General features: G+C 45.8%; 1 protein-coding gene across 11 annotated transcripts in view; it reads left to right on the top strand.

Moving 5' to 3' along the window:
- LOC135910807 (prestin-like) overlaps nt 1-22,487 on the top strand; it is a 271,569-nt gene that overhangs the window by 173,001 nt on the left and 76,081 nt on the right. The window contains exon 1 of one of the 11 annotated variants that reach the window (XM_065442921.2): nt 4,311-4,460. The exons of the other annotated variants lie outside the window; for them this stretch is intronic. The gene's annotated coding sequence lies outside the window, so the exon portion shown is untranslated. Of the gene's footprint in view, nt 1-4,310; nt 4,461-22,487 lie in introns of those variants that run through there. 11 annotated transcript variants of the gene reach the window in all.

The following is a 22,487-nucleotide window of genomic DNA, read 5'->3' as shown; positions in this document are numbered from 1 at the left end:
GAGGCAGGAAGCTGAAAGCTCCCTTACTCAGCTTCCATAGCTCTTGTTGCGACATCTGCGCCTTTAGAGCAACAACATGTAACAGCACGAAGGAAGCGAATATATAATACATGGTCAGAAACGCAATGACTATAAAATTCAACGTCACGAAGGGATTGCAACCTGCCGTGCACACAGCATACGGAACCTCGTAAACCCTCCAGAAACACCCCTGGCAACAAACTCAGTTTCCACCTCTTTGTTTTCCATTGACGACTTATCTTACGCATTTAGTGCGTTTGATTGGTTATGCGCTGCCTCGTTATCATATGCATTTCTTCCCCCGCTTGTCGAATACTTAATGAAATGAATTTTCTTGAGAGCAGCAAAGTCCAGCATGACTCGTGAAGGGCATGCTTGATAAACAATATTTGGAGCGTGACGCAGAAAAATAAATGATAAAGAACATGACAAAAGTTTGAAAGAGACGTCACTATGCTCACATCCCGGCTCACAGCAGCCTGATTCATTTTCACAAACAGTGCAAAGATCTTTCTTTCTCTCTCTCCATGTACGCGCGCGCGCGCGTGCGTACGTGTGCGTCGTACGTGCGTTCGCGCTTCTGATCTCTGTTGTCTGGAAGAGCGACGTCACGGTCTCCTAACAAAACTTCAGATATTTGCTTTATTTGCCAGCCGGAGTTGAACTGCGCACTGCTGATGTATCTGCGGGAGCACTCCGACGCATTGTCACCTTCTCAGCTACTATTTAGTAATAGTTTGTACGTTTTCCTTTCTTTTTTTTTTGCGGCAAAGAATACTAGTAGAACTCTACTGGAATTGTGTGTGTAAAGTTATTTTGCCGATTGTGGTGTCGACCACAGCCGAATGCGGAGCTTTCAGATCTCAAGAAAATATTTACTGTTTATACGGTACCATATTTTTGTCACACTCTCGTTCTCGGGTATCTCGAGTGACACCTCGGAATTCAGTAGCGAAGCACGCCAAGTGCTTCGCTATTGCATATGAGGGTGGACATACATAGCGGTAATGAAGTGCATCCGACGAGGCGTCGCGCAGACGTAGACCAGAGACACATTTCTGGGAACAGTCGAATTCCGCCATGTTGACGACTGCTGCGATGTTCGCGCTATGAGCCAAACAGAGAGGCTGCGGCAAACCTGCGAGCCAATCAAAACTCGCAAGATGGTGATTTCGACAATGCGATATATTTTGATAGCGCACCAGCACCCCAGTTTGACTAAGTATCGCTTATTGCAAACTCATTCGCACTGTTTGAATTCTCCTCGTACGCTGCACAAGTTTCCCGCTTGACTTCTCGCAAGCTTTTCGGATGTTCACTTGCATGTGTGTCATAACTGTTCTTAACATATTGTTACGGGCAGAAGGTAGGCTTACAAGCTATTTACAGGCTATTTACAACACGTTTGGTTGTATACTGGATGGTAGGGTGTCCGCACAAATCGGGAGTCGTCGTCTTCGGTAATGGACTCAGCTTCGTCTCCTGACAGTGCTCTTTAACGATATTTGTGGTTTGACTGTTCTCGTGATTTTGCCTCGTAACTGTTCGTAGCATTTGACGCATTTAATTGTCACGCTTGTACGATGCTGTTAATTCCAAACTGCTTGCTCCTCCGTGACCCCTTTTGTCTCCGTGCAGCTAAGAAAATGCAATGCAGTCGTCTCACTGTTTTCAACATAGAGCTTCTTACAAAAAATTACTGCAGGGACCTAGCAATCGTTCATCTTTCATCGGAATTATAGGCACGTGGATTTGTCTCATCTTACGTGCTTAAAGTTGGAGGCGCTTTTTGTAGCGCTATATATTATAACGCTTTCATTATTATTTCGAATTTCGAATAGCGCATTGTGTTGTCGTCTCCCTTCCGTCCTTGTTTGCTGGCGCTAAATATGCTTTCAAGGGAATCCTGCTTTTCTAATCTCATGAAAGGAATAAAGTTTCGTGCGCATGCATAGTCTGCGAGAATTATTGCACTTACGACGCAATATTTTGTTAGAATTGATTAGTTAGCAAATTCACAGAGCCGCTTGAATCCAGAGGGACGCAGTTCAGTCAAATCCACGCACTACCGTATCTTTATCATGCTGGCTGAACCGTCGGGCTTGTAGCTCACGTTGACAATGACGCCAGAGTTCCTTCAAGTAGCTTGTAGGAGACGTTATGGCGCACACTCTGCCGCCACGGCGCTAGCAAACATGCAGTGCGGTCGTGTCAGTGTTTACGACGCAAGGAGCTTGGCGAAGGCATAGAATTGCCTACTAAGATACCGTACTCCATCTCACAAGTCATTTGCAGCGTTACCGAAGCTACGAGGCGTACACAGGTCGTAATATCCTTACGCAGCGGAATATAATTCCGGGCGTAACTGTCTGATTATTGGCGGGATTATATAGCTTTATCATTGCTTGGTACATGATACTTTACAGGGATGTGTGACATGTTAAGACCTTTGCGCATGCACGTCGTATAGTGCGAATTCCTGTGGCTGCGAGCAGACGACGAGGTGCGGATGAATACATCTCGATGAGCACTCGGCCTTCCTATTGGCTCAGGTGTCCTGCAGCTTCTGCACTACTGCAAACGACTTGTTAGATGGAGTATAGAGGGAACTCTGACGCTGCGATCATTATGTGCCTAGGGAATTGCGGTTACTGCGAGGAATTGCATGAAGCTGTCATACTCCTCTATCCGAAAATGGTGCAGAGACTATGTTCACATTCATAATTATTGCTATTTGTGCCATTTGTAACGCAATATATTGTAACAATTTGTGAATGTACAAAGACAGTTTGGTGCTAGAAGGACGAAGTTTAGGGAATTCAATGTACTGATGATTATTCACGTGCCGGCCGAATCGCCATGCTTGAAGCCATAGGCGTGCGCACAGGTGAGGCCAGGAGGGTCACGCTCGCCACCCCCGGTCTCTTTACGAGGGAGGGCGGGGGGGGGGGGGGGGGGGTTGAGTGCACTGTTATTTCCAAATCCCATTTCAACAAGGCATTGCGCAATCTGCCCGCTATTCTTCAATAATCCATCACTGGTGAAAAAAATGTAGACTTTTGCTTTAGATAGGTTAGGACATGATGAGTAAGCGCTAGAACCTTTATTCAGATTATCCGTTTGTTTGCTTCCTTAGTTGTTAAGGCTTACTGCCTTGAAAAGCACAATGCAAGATTTTTACTTAGGATGTGCTTCCTTTATAGGTAGACGTACCTTTTTGATGCCTTGGTCGTATAAGGAGAGCTTTGAAAAGAAAGATACGCATTTCTGACTGCGCGACAGTCATATCTTCACATATATATGTGATACTCATATACTAAGTATTATATTCTATGATTCCTTTTCATTCTTCGCTTAATGTACGTGTCCCCCTGGGGGGGTAGCACGCGAAAAAGAAATTAGATTGGAGAAGGGGTGTGTAGGAAGGGAGCGCTGGGGGCCAATGTTAATGGGCCCCGCTGATGAAAATTCTTGTGCACGCCTATGGTTGCAGCTCCTGGGGACATTAACAACAGAGGCTGTGTTCCAATACTCGCTGTAGACAGCAAAGTAGACCACTAAGTGGGCAGCAGCCATCTTAAGTCTCGTTCCAATACTCCCGAAGATGTCAAAGTAACCAGCTTCGCGTAGACAGCATCGCAGTCAAGAACGATGCAGGCTACCTTCCTGTCCAGACAAGATGGCGCCTGAGCGCCATCTTGTGAAAGAAGGGAGGTTATTGTAGATGGCGCTTGGGACCTCGACGGGAACGTCGTCTGCGCGCAAGGAAACGTAGAAACGCTTTTCTATGATCTTAATGGAAGTCACATCATGTTTTTCATAAGTTCACAGCGGAAAAATCTAAAATACAGAAATAATGTGTGCTTTCCTTTTTCTTTTTTTTTTTTTGTCGCCGTGAGGTGGCGTTACGTTGCAGAAGCGTCTTCCGTTGGTCTTCTAGGCGGTTCGAAATGCATTACAGTACTTGTCCTAGAAGCTGTCTCGGCTGTCTCCTTAGCTGTCTACGAGAGTGTCCCCGACGCTGGCCAGAGTTGGTACACACCCAGAATTCGCTGCAGTAATTTTTGTAGGAAACAGTACAGCCGAAGGAACGCACGCTTAGTTCCGTAAATGCGCACTGCGTGTCGGCGCGGCGCAGGGAGGCCGCTTCCCGTCCATCCGCAGCGCGAGCAGACGATTCCGCGTGCATAAACGCCACCGGTACGACTATACGTGTAAAAGGCTTCCGGTCTAACGACCGAGGCGCCACAGCCGCAGCATCCGGGCAACGAGGATAGAAAGAAAATAATGATGAAAGGAGCGTACGAAAAAAAGACAAACATCGCTTCGTCTGCAGCGGCGGCAGCGGCCGGAGAGCGGCCCGCTGTTTATCGATCTCGTTCGTCACTGGGGCAGGCTACTGGGCCGCGGTCCTCCGAACCAGCTGCGACAGCCCACCGGTGAGTAATAACAGCGCTGACAATTCCTCAGCAAGCTGCCAAAGGACGGCTATCTAAGCGTGCACGGTCGGCGTACGGTTCGCGTTAGCAGACGACTCTCTGCCGAGCCGCCATTGCTGCGGCCATTTCTCGTCGCCAGCCTCCCTCCTGTCAGTCAGTCGACGTCCGGGAAATTCGAACCGCCCTCCGCCCTCGACGTCGCTGTCGGGACACGCAGAAATGTTCTGTGCATCGTTTCAACCCTTCGATTGACCGTGTCGTTCGAGGGAGCGCAAATTCCGTGTGCGCGAACTTGGCCTCTAAGTGCCAGCCGATTTCCTGTGTTCTTTTTTTTTTCCCCCTTTCTTCTACTCACCCGCACCTCTCGTGTTTTCCGCGGGAGTCACGCGCGCTGAACAGCTGTTCGGTCGGACCGCGACACCGGGGTTGAATTACCGACGCCGCGTTGCCAGCGCGAGCATGCTGGGTGCGCGATGTTGTGCTTTGTTGTTTCATTAACACCGTTCGTCAGTTTCAATACTGTGCAAAACGCTGCGTACTATTGCAGGGAACGGACAATTTGTTTTGAACAGTGTTGCCTTGCTACTGTAAACACAAACATGAAGACAAACGAAACGCGATCATTTGGCGTAATTCACAAAGAGGCGCTTGCGCGCCGCTGTGGCTACTTTCTTTTCTCCAACCTTTGGCTGGCCGAGCGTTGGGCGAACCGAGCTTAAACTTCGCGTTAGATATAGCTATTTCAGGATCGTGGCCGTCGTTTGTTTGCCACACGTGCCTTTGCGAAACAAAATATACTTCCCTGGTGGGCCTACTACATAACGCAACACGGACAAGTGATCAGCCCCGTTGAATGCTTTTGTGTACAAGATTGCGCCCTTGCTATGGCGATCGGTGTCCTGCGCCTACGTGATCATCGTAATGGCGTTGGCATTTCTCACCTGCATGGTGTAACATAATCTGTAAGGTAGCTGCACCGTTGCTGATAGCATTCAATGCTGTTATATATTGTTCTATGTTGCTGTATCCGCCATTCATTGCCTAGTACATTCATGCGTTGTGGCTTTTGTTCTTGCTGCGGTTATTGTAGTTGATTGAAATGCGGTGAACTTGGAAACTCAAAAATAAGTATCAGAGGGTTAGCTGACGACGCCCTGTCAGGGAACTGTCAGCGAAGATATCTTTTTGTGAATGCATTTTTCTAGAATTCAAACAAAATGGAAAAGAAGGCTGTTATGAAATTCATCCGATGCAAAGCAAACGGCAGCAAGAGTTTGAAGGGCCAGTTATCGACCGCCGTCAGTTGCGTACTGATTCAAGTCGTAGGGCTTCCGGTTGGTCTTCTGGGGGCAGACAAGCACTTAAAACGCCATATTACCACGTGCACGAGTGTTGGATAATGATCTGGCCCCTAAAGAAGAAATAATCCCCGCTAAACGGCGATATTATCTCTCCCGACTAAAGCTAGTCCGTTTTATACTTCCCGCGAAACTTGAGCCGTTTGTGAGGTGCTTCCCCCTAGCGGCAATCGCGAATGTCGGCCGAGGTGGCGACGTGTATAACCCTCCTCCGGTGGCGAACGCCAGCAGTGATGACCGTGTCGCTTACCGCGTTGCGATTAGTGGTTGTTCTTGAAAGGCCTGATACCGCCGACTGTGATTGATGAGATGAGGAGAATGCCTGAAGCGTTTCGCTCCGCGCGTTAGCCAGCGGTAGAGTTGCATCGCTGAGTTTGACCTTGTGAAACCACGATCAGAAACAACTTTCGTAACAACGGAAGCTCGTGGGCTCTCAACGGTCTCTAGCTCTAATCAAGTCGCGACATGCTTCCATCTCCACTGAAAGACACAATACCTAGCTTCTATAGAGGATGCTTATGAATTCGTGGTGTTTGACTGACTACCTCCAGAAAGTTCAGGCAATCAACGCCTAGTACTACTTTAGCGTTTTATAAAATTTAGAAGCCACCATTTTGAAGGAATGATCTAGCATACCTTTTGTACTAAAAATACTCGACGAAAGTGCGGATCCGGGTTAGTTAAGCTACCCCGTAGGTCAGCGACGGTTAGTAAGATGATTAATTTAATGTTCGGCCTTATGACTTCAGAAATTATTGAGCCTATTACACCGTATTTTTTCTGAGTTTCAAACATACTAAGATTGCACCGCTCGGGCCTTATCTTGTTCCCAAACGATAACCGTGATCTATCTCGCGTGCTTGTCCTTTTTTTAATGCTACGCGCCCGGTCCTTCGAAGTTAATAAGGGCTTGCGCGTGATGACCGTGACGTAGTATTCTTTGTGGAGAAATAGCGAGCGCCGAGTGTACAAGAAAGGAAACGCAATTAACACAGATGAAGATTATTGCTATAGGACAGACACAACCCAAGGGGTGTAATATTTTTGTTTATATTGAAGCAATTTAAAATTTCTATGTGCAGAAAATGATCAATTTGCAAAGTCACACAACCGTTTCAAGCCAAAATATATGAAGATTAGCCAAATCTGTGTACTGTAATCATTATGGAGGAAGGAAACAACGGAGCAGATGCCCTGCCTTCTCCGCGCGCTAGGATAAAAGTGTGAAGGAGGTCGCGTGGTATTTTTCGCTGTAGCGGCCATTTGGTCGGGGAACAATGGCGGTTTTGTTACGGCTGTGTGTGTTCATGCGTGTGCTGCCCCGTAGGTCTCGTATCGTGGCAAAGGCGTCGTGTCTGCAGTATTGCGTTAGTCTCCGTGTTTTGTTCTACAGTGCTCACCCGGCTGTTGTGACGAGGTGGGATATGGAAGAAGTACTAAGCATGAAACGAGCGGACATGCAACGCCGTACACCACGTACCACGCCACGGACGAAGGACGATCGGGAAATATATGTCTAGGTCTTCGTTGTATTCATGCTAACGTGTTATGACAGACTGAAACCGCTGTGCTTCAGAATGTGTACGGTAAACGCCTTGCAGGTCCGTGACAGCTGTGCAGTGTTCTTGCTTTTTACAGCGGACGATGCTTTTGTGGCACGTAATGCAGCCATGTGGATAGAGAGGAAAGAAGCTGATGCTGTTAGTAATGAAAGGAGAGTGAGAGAGTAAAATTTATAGAAAAGAGCACACGTGTGTAGATAGCTCTTCCGCTGTGCAGTGGGTGGTCCCCTCAGTCCAGGAGTCCAGTGGCCTCAGCTGCCCTTCTCGCTCGGTTGACCAGGTTGAGCTGTCCGTTGAGTCGGAGCTGGAAAGAGCTGCCTCCCATTCCCGTGTGGTGGGGTGCGTTATGGGCGTGAGCTGTGGTGTGCTTGCTCAAGCCCATACCACGTGGTAAAGCCTTGCGCATTGATCGCATTGTGGGAATTTATAGGAATACAGCGCGGGGTATGTGGCGTGGTAGAGAACCAAATGTGGATCATCATGAACAACCTATTTTAAGTCCGCTGCAGGACGAAGGCGTCTCCCTCCGACCTCCAATTACGCTGTGCTGAGCCAACCGATTCTAACTTGCGCCCGCGAATTTCCTAATTTCATCGCTCCACCTAGTCTTCTGTCGTCCTCGATAGCGTTTCCCTTCTTTTGGTACCCATTCTGTAACCTTAATGGTCCAACGGTTATCTAACCTGCGCATTACATGACCTGCCCGGCTCCATTTTTTTTCTCTTGATGTGAATTAGAATATCGCCCATACCCGTTTGCTCTCTGATCCAAACCGCTCTCTTTCTGTCTGTTAACGTTATGCCGGCAATCTTCGTTCCATCGCTCTTTGCGTGCTCCTCAACTTGTTCTCAACCTTCCTTGTCAGTCTCCTAGTCTCTGCCCCTTATGTCAGCACTGGTAAAATGCACTGATTTTACACCTTCCTTTTCAATGACAATGGTAAGCTTCCAGTCAGGAGCTGGCAATGTCTGCCATATGCGATCCAACCCATTCTTATTCTTCTGTCAATTTCCTTCTCATGATCAGGGTTCCCTGTGATTAATTGACAAAGGTAAACGTACTCCTTCACAGACTCTACATGCCGACTGGCAATCCTGAACTCTTGTTCCTTTGCCCGACTATTAATAATTAGTTATGTCTTCTGCATATTAATCTTCAATCCCACTCTTACACTTTTTCTCTTAAGGTCCTCAATCATTTGTTGTAACTCGTCTGCATTGTTGCTGAATAGAAAAATGTCATCCGCAAACCGAAGGTTGCTGAGATAGTCACCGTCGATCTTTACTCCTAAGCCTTCCCAGTTTAATAGCTTGAATACTTCTTCCAAGCACGCAGTGAGTAGCATTGGAGAGATTGTGTCTCCCTGTCTGACCCCTTATTTTATAGGTATCTTCCTGCTTTCCTTGTGTAGAATTAAGGTAGCTGTAGGACTTCTGCAGATATTTTCCAAGATATTTACGTAAGCGTGCTGGTACTCCTTGATTACGTAATGCCGCTATGACTGTTAGTATCTCTACTGAATCAAATGCCTTTTCGTAATCTACGAAAGCCATATAGAGAGGCTTATTATACTCCGCCGATTTCTCTATTACCTGATTAATGACATGGATGTGATCCATTGTAGAGTATTTATGGTGTTGGGCTGCTGAGCACGAGGTCGCGGGATCGAATCCCGGCCACGGCGGCCGCATTTCGATGGGGGCGAAATGCGAAAACACCCGTGTGCTTAGATTTAGGTGCACGTTAAAGAACCCCAGGTGGTCAAAATTTCCGGAGTCCTCCACTACGGCGTGCCTCATAATCAGAAAGTGGTTTTGGCACGTAAAACCCCAAATATTATTATTATTATTGTAGAGTATTCCTTCCTGAAGCCAGCCGGTTCCCTTGGTTAAATAAAGTCCAGTGTTGCCCTTATTCTATTGGATATTATTTTGGTAAATATTTTATATAATACTGGGAGTAAGCTAATGGGCCTATAATTTTTCAATTCTTTAATGTCTCCCTTATTGTGGATTAGTATAATGTTTGCATTCTTCCAATTTTCTGGGACCCTTGCAGTCGATACAGACTTCATATAAAGAGCCGCCAGTTTTCCAAACATTATGTCTCCTCCATCTTTGATTAAATCGACTGTTATTCCATCTTCTCCTGCTTCAACAAGACACTCCCTCACCAGAACAGTAATTGGCCTCCCTAGTGCAGTATTCGGCCAGCCCCTCCCACATGGCTCACTAAATTACCCAATGGCCCTCAGTCCCCAGCAGCTGCGGAGCGACTGACCAAGGCGGCGGTCAGACCTGGAACGCAGCAGAGGGTGCTAAGAATAACTGGATCCGGACAGGCCGCTAATGGAAACTGACCCTTGCAACGTTTTAAACACGAACCCTCTCGAGTGAGGCTAGCTTAGCAGGACTCTTTGAAGAATTATCAGGCATTGTTTGGAATATGATCGGCCTTAGTGAGATTAGAATAACTGGTGAGGCTTATACATTGCTGAATAACGGACATGTCCTCTGCTAAGAGGTCTCCTAGAGAAGCAGCAATACGGGGTAGGATTCCTATTCCATAAGGACATAGCGGACAACATTGACGAATTCTACAGCATTAATGAGAGGGTTGCTGTAGTTGTAATCAAGCTTAATAAGAGGTATAGATTAAAGGTAGTACAAGCCTACGCTCCAACATCCAGTCACGATGATGAGGAAGTAGATCAGTTTTATGCAGATGATGAATTAGCGATGAGAAAAATGCAAACACAGTATACTATAGCAATGGGCGACTTCAATGCAAAAGTTGGGAAAAGGCAGGCTGGGGAACAAGCAATTGGCAACTACGGCGTCGATTCCAGGAACGATAGAGGAGAGGTGCTGGTACGATTCGCAGAAAGGAATCAGCTTCGAATAATGAACACATTTTTCAAGAAGCGTAGCAACAGAAAGTGGACCTGCTGGGTTAAGGGTTAAGCTGTTAAAGGTTAAGCTGCTGCTCGTTTTCGATATATGCGGTACAGACACGTAGATTTAAATCAGCAAATCTGCAAGTGGAAAAAGATTCAATATGCACGAGCTTCTAGATCAAATTTATTTCGTACAAAGGGAATGGATGAGCCATGGCTGGTGGCAGCAAGGTTTGAGTGCTGGTTCTTGGAGCCTGGGGGGCGGAATTCAAAGCTACTGGAAAGGCAACAAGTTATCAAGAGTAACAACAGGCTATTTTTATTGCACTAATCACATAAGATGGCAAACTTGCAAAGTAATTATTCACACATTGCAGACTGTAATATGACAACACCAGTGGCGTAGCCAGAAATTTTGTTCGGGGGGGGGGGCTACGCCACTGGCCCTATATATATATATATATATATATATATATATATATATATATATATATATATATATATATATATATATATATATATATATATATATATATATATATATATATATATATATATAGCCGCACGTTCCAGCTCAGCCTCCTCCTTAGGAGGAAGCTTTAGGTCTGGTGCTCCTATGTAAGTACATGTAGAAGGGGAATTCGTTTTTCCCTGCAACTACACCAAATTTCAGGAGGTTTGTTGCATTTAAAAGAAAAAGTATAATTCTAGTGACTACTGGTTTCGAATTTTTAATTTAGGCGGTAAATTATTTATTAAAAATTGGCCGAAATTGAAAATTTTCAGAAAACGAAACTATCAAGTTTAAAACTCCGTGACTCAACAATGATAAATGATATCACAATTCTGTGAATTGCATCTAATAGTACATCTGCAGCGGACAAAATAGATATGCTACACAAGAATCTCAAAAAAATTTAGTATTGTGGAAATACGGCTTTTGCAGAACCCTTGTACACAACGTAACCAATTCACGTAAGATACAAATTGACACAGCAAACTTGTCCGCTTTGACTGTGACAATAAATGCCGTTTACAGAACCACGATATCTGTTCTTCATGCATAGCTATTAGTTTGTAAACGTCGTGCTTCTATTTTTTCAAACTTTCGAATTTTTCAAAATATTTTAAACAAAATTCAGGCCCTAAATCGAAGTTCTGTTTCCAACAGACACTAGGATTTAACTTTCTCTCCCAAACGCAACCAATTTCAATAAATGCGATTAGCAGGATTATCTCAGAAAAGCGTTTCTGCGTTTTACAAGTATTCGAATAGGCCGCGTCGGATTGGGCCCGAGCTAAAGCTTCCTCTTAAACAATTTATCGAGGGATCAAATACATGAATAATAACTACATTGTCATTGCCAAAGATGCTGCAAACGAATTCTTGAAAGCTACGCTCTGTAAATACAAGTAAAATATGTATTTCTTCATAAAATTTTATACTCGTATGTGCCGAAAATTGTGCCCAACATAACTGACGTCAATGCTTCCATGTTTTTTGTCTATTAAGTAAAGAAAATATCACACGAGCTTTAGAACTATATCAGTTCGAAACCAGGAAAGCAGTGCATGCCGCTGATATGAAAAGTTAAAAGGCAATGAACTGAACAAGTTGAGAACAAATATGTTAATGAAACTTTGTCATTCAAGAACCGTGCTTACATTCTTGTATATATGCAATGGCCAGTGAAAAATCTCAATGACGCTGTCGTTTGTTCCAATGTATTACGCAGGAGTAGCTGTCCCTTGTCGTGTATCGTGAGTGATTGCACCGAAGTTAAAGTCGCGACAGAGAGCACGTATAAAAAGCAGGAGTTCTGCAAGATATATGAGGGCAAGTCAAATGAATGAGCCAACAACGGGGTACTTTATTTAAAAGTAGTCTTCATGAGAATTTAGACATTTGTCCTATTCACTAATATTCACTAACGAGTCGCGTGATTCCCGTGTTATAAAACTCCTTGGGTTGCTGCTTCAAAAAGGCTATCTGGTTCCCTTGATTTGTTTTTTAGGTTGCCCCAAAAATGTAGAAGTCGCAAGGTGACAGGTCTGAGCTGTATGGCGGATGTTGCAGCGTTTCCCACTTGAACTTTGCCAGTTTTGTGTTAACCACATAAGCGACGTGGGGACAGGCATTGTCGTGGAACAAGATGACCCCATTCATAAATTTTCCATGTTGTTCGTTCTTGATTGCGACACGCTGCCGTTCTGGCGTTTCACAATATCGGAAACAATTGATAGCCTCTCAAGACTTAGCAAATTCTATCAGTAATGGACCCTGTCGATCGAAAAAAAAGTCAGCAACACTTTTCCAGCGGAAATGATGGCCTTTACATTCTTTGAGCGTGGTAAATTCGAATGTTTCCACTGTAAGCTTTGCCGTCGTGTTTCAGGCTCGTAGTAGTGGCACCAAGGTTCGTCCCCGATGCCAGTTGCAAACAAGAAGTCGTCATCCTCATTGTAATACCCGATCAGATGAGTCAAGGCAGCGCGAAACTTCTCCGTCTTCTCGCGATGGATCAAAATCTTGGGGATCCATTGCGCACCAAAGAGCCGATAAACGAGAAGCTCATGAATTATGGCGTGAACCGAACCGTGACTGATGTTCAGACGGTCTGCCAGTTCATCGATGCTTATCCTCCGTTCTTGTTTCAGCAGCTCATGAACCTTTGAAATTGTGGGGGGGTGATTGCATGATGGTTTTGGCCCGGTCTTGGAATGTCTTTGCAACGTCCTTTCAACCGTTTGCTCCAACGCTTCACAGTGGTCAATGAAATGAAGTGTTCAACGTACACGGCAGTCATATGGTGATTAATTTCTGTTTTGGAAACACCTTCAGCTGTCAAAAACTTCGCGACACCGAGCTGTTCAACTTTTGAAGTGTTCATTATGTGAAGCAACCATATTCAACCCAGTGTATGAGAGCGTTAAAGAACATTTATCTTCACACCTGCGTGTCACTTTTGTAAATGAGACATGCCGTTCTCCTACGCGCATGCCTTGCAGATAATGAACCGAACCATTATTGCGCGGTTAAGGTAGGCTCACTTTCATTTGACTCGCCCTCGTACATTAGAAATGCAAAGATACAATGGGATATACAAATGCGAGAATACGGCTTGATAAAGGACAAAAAATTGTCACTGGAAACAAAGTTCACTGCATGTATACACTAAACCTCGCAACAAGGTATTTAAGTATACGTATAAGTCTCCAATGAGTCTATGTATGTAAGAAGTAACTGTATATAATGCGTCAAACAAGGCAAATAAACATGTTGCACAATCATAGATTCACAGAATCCTAGATTCCGCCCCCATTCCATCCACTCTTCCTAATGTATTGCGCGCGACGGAAGGCGGCGCGCTTGCTCCCCGCTTTTCTCCTTTGCGCACACAAGACTGAGCCACCATCGTCGGCTCACCCATTCCACCTCCCCTCCTACGCTTTCACTCGCACATACAGCATGCAGCGTGTGGTCACGATGTTATCACCCTTGGACTTTATATGAAACATGAGGGCGATGGCAGGAATGCGCCTGTAGTGTCCATATAATTGCTTTCGCAATAATATAATAAACGTATCCGGCAACTGAAGCGTCCCGTCACCCATTACTTTCCGCAAAAGAAGTATCAAAATCGAACTTTCACCATGCGACAATTCGCTGCGCCGCAACAATGTATTTCTTTTCTGCGAGGCGGAGGCACCGCAATGAAAAAAAAAAACGCATAGGAAAGTATGTTGGCCAGAATCTAATGCCTACTTCGGGCACCTAATGGGGCTACGGAAGGAATACCGAAGAAAGCATGAGACGCTTGGTCCACTGAGAACAATACGCATACTGCTCAGTATCCTACAGCGGCGAATCAAGACTTTCCGGAAAGGTTCCGCTCAAGGAATGCGGTGCAATCCTTCGAGTCCCCACAGTGATGCCGGCGAGCGATCATTGTGTTTTTTTCTCGTCTGCTAGCCAGAAAGCATGCAAAACTCTGTCCGGTGAAAATCCACTCGGCCAGAGCAAACCGAACGCGCACCGAAGTGCACCGCACGGTGGTCGGGGCCATACGAGAAAAACGTATGCGCTCTGGTTGGCTCTGGCAGCCCGCGAGTACGGTAGCGAGAACAAAAAAAAAATTGAAGAGCCTCAATGTGCCCTCGCGAATAAATGTCAGAGTAGAAAAAATAAATAAGAAAGTAGTTACTTTGGCTGGCTTTAGTGTCTTGACATGGACGTTCTGGCGTAGGTTAAAAAAAATGTTGATATTTTTTTATGTGACATGACGGCACAAATGAACCACCCCAACGCTTCGTCTCATTGGACCTCGCTGCCTGTTTTGTGAACTCGTCTGCTAGTGTGTTGATTTGGCTTGTCTCGTTCTATGTTCCGATGTAAGACTTTAGAAAAGTCAATAGACCTTTGGCGACAAATGTTTATAACAACATTAAACCCACAAAGTTCTGCAATTGAAAATCTAAAGCACAACTTTGGAAATGTCATTGCACCTTTCACATCAAGAGCTTATGAGATTTATACCCATAAAGTTTCGCAATTGATATCCATGCGCTCCGTAGATTCCGTGGCCTCAGTGAGATGCCGCGGCGAGCCCGCTCACCATCAAAGTGCCCTTGAAACTTTGTGCTCAGATGGGACTGCTTGGCGTTATGTGACACCCGGTGTATGGGCGTTGCCACGAAATCCAGCCCGAGTTTGCAATCTTCGCGGTTAAATGTCTTTTCGAGCGTCAAAAAGATATTCTAGACAAAATCCAGAGTGATTTCCGGCGCCTGGGGTCGCTTTGGTCGGCGGTGCATGGACAGCGCAAAAAAATTTCGGGGGGGGGCTGAAGCCCCATAAGCCCCCCCCCCCCCCCCCCCCTGGCTACGCCCCTGGACAACACATTTTTCTTTATTTCTTCATACTACTCAGGTTAATTTACTATAATACAGCGCTTACAAAACGTACGAAAATAATTTCACATTCCGCACGTTGATTAATTCTGATCGGACACGCAGCATATTGGGGAAGGTAAATGCTGAAGCTATCGCAGCTGTCTCATAAGCGGGAGCGCACGGTGTTTTCGCTTACTTCAACATAATGGAACACCAGCACATCAATCGACCTTAATGAAAAATCAAAACGTCGACAAAAAAAAAACAGAGTAGAGAAAAGCCATGATGCAGCGGGCAAATTGTATCTTCTGGTATTTACTTTGTTTTGAGCACATTGTTCTGGAGCTGCATAGTCAGAGCAATTGTACAAGCAACACAGCGAATTGGGCGAGTTGGTAAGTTGACATTTTTGGCGTATATGTGCAGCGCGACACAGACGTGCCGTTCTTTATTTGTACCGCGTCTGTGTCGCGCTGCACATATGCAACAAAAATTGCACAAGTGAACAACCTCTCATGCCAGGCGCACGCATTTCAGCGTGTTCAGGAGTGTTACTCGAGATAAATGCCGCTTTAGTGTAAACAAGCCGAACTCACCTCTGTAAAGAAGGCGAACGGACCTCGCATATCCTGGTCCCATTCGGAGCCGGCCGGTCTCGTCCGTCCGCACGGCACCGCGTAAAAAGCTTTGCCACCTTCCGCGTGTTTTGTGCAGTTTAGGGCGCCGCAACCCGTCATACTGGAATACAAGTGTCAAACTGATGTGCTTCGTAGTACTTCACCAAAGTCATTAACTTAATATCGTCGAATACCGTACCTGCAACCCGGAGCCGATCGTTGCTACGCACACTCGACCGTCCGCTGATTGCAATTCGGTGGCGCTGACGGAAACGAGTCGGCGCCGTTTCCGTAAAGTTGGCTTCGCAGCGGCGCAGTTGATCATTTGACGTCATTTTATACCGCGTGATAACGCCCGGCGAATAGCGATGCGAGCGCCCTCGGAAACGTTAGCGCGGTTGAGGTGTCCTCAACTGAGAGACAGTTACTGCGCTGCACTTTGCCCCAATTTTTCCTTCGCAACCAAGAATCTTTATCTCTCGGAAACGTTATGCGAAACTCTGCTCGCTGCAAGAGCATATACGGAAACACTAATCACTACGGCACGCGCACGCCCTCGCTAGTCCGGCGGGGTTGCGCACTAAGAGAGAAAGCTAAACAAGATAGAATTTTGCCCCGACAAGATGACGGAGCAACGAAAACTTCCGGCGTCACTGAGCTTCACAAAGAGTGATGTCGTGGTCTCTGCTTAGTTTTAACGCGATAGCGTTAAGGAGCTCGTGTCGCAGAAAAGCCGGTGTCGTCGGCGTCGGGTGTCGGCGTCGGCGGCGTTGACCGTGAGCGATAAATCACGGCAGGCGCTTTTTCCTTCCTCCGTGGCTATGTACAAATAATTCTCAGGCTGAGCGAACAGCCATCCCATAGAAGATAGCTCCGGAGTTTTCTCTAGCAATTTTTGTGGGAATTTACGCTTTCTGTAGCGCGGCTTCTTACGATTGCGTGCGTTGCCAGCACGCGCAGTCTCGGAGGCCATGTCTGGAGCAGCGCTTCAGCGCGGGCAACTTTTCCCCCTCGACAATGTGTTCCGTTACCCAGCACGTCCATTTACGTGCTTTCGCTTTGTTGCAGCCACCACACCCGCCTTATTTGCCTCATCTCGTGTCGTAGAATTATCAACTGTTTCGGACATAAGAAGAAAAATCTCCGAGGAAAGCATTTTCCAATACATAACGCAATTAATCCACTGTTGATTGTATTCTTCGACTGCATGGAGGGATGTTTGTTTGTTTGTTTGTTTGTAAGGGCTGTTGAAACTCAATTAGAGGCGGAAAATGGTGCGTGGAAATGCGCGGCCACTACGTCGATAGATGATGAGGTTTCATCAGTCTTGGCGAACTGCTCACCCAGTTTAGCATTTTGTACACAAAAGACACAGAGACAGTATAGACAGACGTAGACGAAGCGCTCTCTACGCTGTCCCTGTGTCCTTTGTCAGTTAAATGGTAAAAAAATGGAATTACTGACATGTCCCAACTTGCATTCTTTCATTTATATTTACGCGGGCACTAAATTCATCCAAACCTTATATGGTACTACTCACTGACGTAATCGCAGCAACCGTAATTTTCTGCAGCTAGCAAGCACCGTAAAAAGCTGCGAGTGTTTTCCGCATACTTATATTAGCCCCGAGAAAGAGGAATGGCGCCCTCTTGCGAGTGACGTCACGGCCAGGACGCCGCTCGCTCCGGCTCGCTCGGCTGCCGCGCGCGCTCGTTCCCTTCGTGTATGCTTGGGGTATAGGTGGCTCGAGCCGTACGTATTGAAGAATAAGTCGGCTTCTTTCAGCTGCAATACCTTAACCACAGTTTCTTCTTCAAAAGCGTGTGAGTCGAGAAACTTTGCGACTTGGATATCGCAAGCTAAGTAGCGTTAAAGGGGTCTACAAGTTTTTGCAATGCATATATGCGCCGTGTCTATCGGTAAATTTTGACTAAAAAAATAATATCTGCAAATTCAACTCGCGAAGTTGTGTATGATGCTTCGCTAAACACTTAACATTCCTTTAGTATTTAGCTATGAGAGGTATTGCATTTTACGTGGAAGAAAAATTTGGTACTTGGCGTCAACATGTTATCCGATGTTAGAAAGACACTGCCCAGCGAAGCTGTCATCATGATTCCTATTACTCTGGTGTGTTGTTCTATTCAAATATGGCCACTCATTAATGCGTAAAAAAATAGGCGCGCATTTCTTATGAAAATGTTTGCTACTACTTTCATCCCCCTCTGAAACAGGCCTCCAAAAAACGAATTGCTCATGGCTGCTAACACGACGGCGTGTCATGTAGAGTATTTACATAGTTAATTCACAAACACCATAGTAGCAATCACCTGAGAGAAAGGTTTCATTGTTTAGATCAACAGCCACTCAATTGAAAGTGATGAAATGTATCATAGTGGCCCTCAGTAGCCTTTATCGACAATATGGCACACCCCTGATCACGTAACGGTAGCAATCGACTGTCCGTATGGCGAGGCACGCTATGTTCGCGAAACCCATCAGTTCACTTCAACTTCGAATTAAAACCATAAAGCATTTTTTTACAGCGCCAACTGGAATGGCTAAAGTATTCTCGAGCTACTACTACGCAGCTTAGATTGCCTACAAAAGGAAAATTCAAGCACCTTTTGTCTCACCATGTCTCGATCCAGCGTTATTTAATTATACAAACGGATAACTATTCGCTTCGTCGGTACTTAAAAGAGAACCTTGCAGGCTAATTTAAATTTGCTCCAATCCAATCGCAAACATTCATAAAGAAAGCACCACAAGCCTTGCATATACTTTCACTTGATTTCTGACCCTCCACAGGGGGAATTTCGATATCTTCAATATGTCCCATACTACTAGTCATTGACGCTTCGACTGCTTTCTGGCTGCAGCTATGCGGTCCAGCAGGCATACTTCACTAAAAAAATTGGGCCTAGCAGCCTGTGTCAGTTTGCCAAACAGATTCGTCATGTATATTCCTCAAGCAACAAGCACCAGTAAATTTCTCAAGTGAGTTTGATTTGATTTGATTTATTAATTTCGATTTACACACACACTTGTACAGAGGAGTGGTAAATGGAGGTGGATGAGGGAAAAAAGCCGCACAGACGTGGCTTGAGGTAATCTCACCCTCTTAGGTACAATATGGCTGCATGGGGTAACACATCAAGCGCCATATAAATTACATTTATATAGTGGCCATCAAACATTGCAGTTATACAATATATGAAAGCACAGTGAAATATTTCCACGATAACAATGCAAAACACACTGCGGCATTGAAATAAATAAATGATATACACTTGGTAACATAGACAAAAAAAGAGGAACATAACATGCATTATTAATCATTAACAAACGCGCTCTAAAGAGGTGAGTTGAACGTGTAGCACGGAAAAGGGAATATATATTGGTACATTCCTATTTGTACTCTGTAAATAGCTGTAAGCCTTCATTAACTTTACTTCAAATTTCCGCCGCTTAAAAAAAATAAACACGTGAAGAACCGCCTAATGTTGACAAGCAGTTAAAGAAGCAAGTGAGGCGTGTAGAATCTAAGCTCCAGTATTAGTTAAGTCACCGTGCTACTGCCGAGCGTTTCTGTGAGGAAATGCAAAAATTCGATATTATACCATGAACAAACCGTGAGCAAACCTGTTTTAGCGGAATAAAATCAACGTAACTGCTGTAGAAGTCATATATAGCCAGATTTGTGACATACTTGTTGCACCGCGGCAGGTATGGTATCATAACTGGATTCCTATAGGCTATGCTTTTGCGATTGTCTATCCGCGTATGAAAAACCCGCAATGGGCTGGTCTGCGTCGCTTCGGCTGGCACTGTAGCGTTGCCTTCGAGAGCTGCATTGTTGTCTAAGAAATTAGCTCTTTGAATAAATGTTCGCAAAGGAAGACGTCATAAAAATATATTTGAGACGACCACCATAAGTATACAAGCAGAGAGAACGAGGGCGAACAAACGAAAACACCGCAGAAAGCGCCCGTACAACGCACGAACTGTAGCAGACGACAGGCACGAGTCCGTGCCCTGACGTCACGCGAGCGGCGCTCGCAGCGCCGCTCGTGTTCGTTCTCGGGGCTAATATCTAACAGTGTTGCGATAGCAGTGAGTAGACCTACATTTTAATGTCATTGGCGATCACACGGACGCTACCTACAGATCGGTAACAAAATGAAACTGCAAGACGTCTTAAAAATGAACCTCGTGCGTCACCTATGCTTCGACACTTCGAGCCACCGGAACATCGCGGGTGGCGGCCATTTAGCCTTGGTATTTTGTCTTCAGCTCTGGGCGGCTTTGTTCGGTATTTATCGGAGACCCTTCCAGCTGAGAGGCGACACTTTAAAAGCCGTATAGTCGGCTGCGGCCCCTTTTTTTCCCGCGGTTTCAATTCTCCTTTGACTTTCTTTCTTCGTTTCTTTCTTTCCTCAAGGCCATAATTTATTCATTGAATAGGAGCGTTCTTATTCCGCCGTTTAGGGATAATCAGTCTAGCAACATTCACGCCCTTTTATTGATCGAATTTACCGTGTCCTTATAAACATTTTAGGGCTATTTTATTTCGGAACCACAGCCCGTTACCGTTGAATCATTGGTTGAATTGGTTGAATCGGTTGAATCACCGAGGATGCAACTATCGCTTCTGCAGAGGTGTCAAACTGAAGCATAAAGTGAAGTTTAACCACGAGAAGCTCACTCGTTTAGGATGCGTTGGGGAGTCGTAAACCGACTTGACGCGTCCGAACGCTGATGCGCCAGCGGGGAGAGTGTAGCATATGCTGGCGCATGCTGCCTGTTGCAACACCAATAGGCAAGTGCGTGTCGTCTAAAGATGCTGATTTCTCTTCAACCGAACGGTGGCGCCATCTGTCACCGCGCGGAATGTGTCATCGTATATAGCGATGACAGATGGCGCTACCGTTCCCTTGCAGTGACCTCGTGAGATGCCTCTGTGTGACCATAGGCCAGTCATTCATACCTCGATACCAATGACTAACTTCGAGAAGACCGCCGAAATGACGTTCGTACTTTGTTGCGTGATAAATCGTTGCGGGATAAATCGTGATAAAACAGGGCTCGTGTACAGTGCATTGGGCCCACGTTGAAGAACGTTCAAGGTTAACCCGGCGCTTCCCGCTGCAGCGTCCCTCGTAATATGCCGTGCAGTATCGAGACGTCAAACCCCAAATTTTAATTTAATTTCTCTGTAAGCATCGTAATACACCGCCGGCGCAATGACATACGCGTATCGCGCTGCGATTCCCCTCCCAGAAACTGTGCGGTTTCGAGTAAAACCTTTGCAGCAGAGGCCGACGACGACTGCGCAGCGTACGCCCAAGCCAGTTCGCAGTCCGTTAAAGCCAGCCCCCTGTAAAAAGTTTTCTTGCGAACGCCGATATTATTAAAATAGACCGAAGGGGAACGCCGTTTGTGACGTGAAAGTGATTGCGATTCAAAGTGTTTCCGAGAAGAAGCTCGTATGGAACGTAGCTCGCTGTTTCGCTGTCTCGGCGCCGACGCGGCACAATCCGGGCTCCAAAAATAAGGACAAAAGGTATGCGTCAAACATTTCGGCTCAGGTTATATCCGGGTATGGGGTAAAGTCAAAATTGCCCAGCGCGCGGAAAGTGTTCACCGCCCAAAGCGCAAGCACATGAGACCTCGGAAAATTATCCTCGGGTCTCCAAATGTCAGCCTTTTTGCACGACGGACCTGCCGGGGCCTGTCAAGAATATTGTGAATATCGTGAATAAATAAATAACCACAATTGCCACCGATGCCGTACTTTGTACCAATAACTTTAGCGTCGGCTTTGTGCACACTTTACCGCGGCTTTTCTAACGTTGTAATGTCGCACTGCGTTTTCGTCTCCATACATAGGCTACAGTAAGCCTCATTATGCACTCTTTTTACCCAAAGATTTAATTTTTCTGAAAGCGGTCCAGTGGGGATAAAACACCTTTTTCGTCCGCTTGTAGTTAGCAACGTCGGACATCGTTAACTGCGGGATTATCGCCCTCTGTTGTTGTCGAGTAACTAGCAATAACTTTTCGCTCGGTGCGGTGTGCCATGCTATACCTTGCAGTTGCGTAATCGAAGCCGGTCAGTGCTTCAAGGCAGGTCCACTCTGTTCGTCACGGTTTCACTTCCGGTTGTCGTCAGAAAAAGCGGCGAAGCCGCGCCATCCGTGTCGTTCTCTGTCGAGCCGCAAAACAAGTGGCCCGACTGTACGACTAAAAAAGTATATTGCTTGTAACGCAGGTAGCCGTTGGTGTATATAGCGCAGATTGAGCACAATCGCTCGATCTTACAGAAGTCAGCGCACTCCGTAAACGGCGCACAGAAATTAAAAAAAAAAGTATCATCCTTGCGATCGCTTCATTCGTTGACGTCGAGGACGTGTCTGACGTATATACACGTCAGACACGTTGACTTCTGTAGAGCTGCACATTTCTATTTTTACCGGTAGGCGACGCTCTTTATCGTATACAAATGACGGCAAGAGGCGCGCGTACTTAGATTTAATTGTTAGTTCTCGTTGCGACTAAAGGTACCACGGTGTGTTAATAAAATTTGCAGGTCACATATAGGTTTACGTGACTTCAGCTCTGCGCCACGTTTTATATATTACTGTGACCTGACACGCGCGGCCTGAGAGTTGCATATTGTCTCTGTAAATGGTACTGCGA

This window comes from Dermacentor albipictus, chromosome 5, assembly GCF_038994185.2.
Source record: "Dermacentor albipictus isolate Rhodes 1998 colony chromosome 5, USDA_Dalb.pri_finalv2, whole genome shotgun sequence".
Lineage (NCBI taxonomy): Eukaryota > Metazoa > Arthropoda > Arachnida > Ixodida > Ixodidae > Dermacentor > Dermacentor albipictus.
The sequence above is the reverse complement of the archived record's forward strand: the minus strand, read 5'-3'. Positions and strand labels throughout refer to the sequence as shown.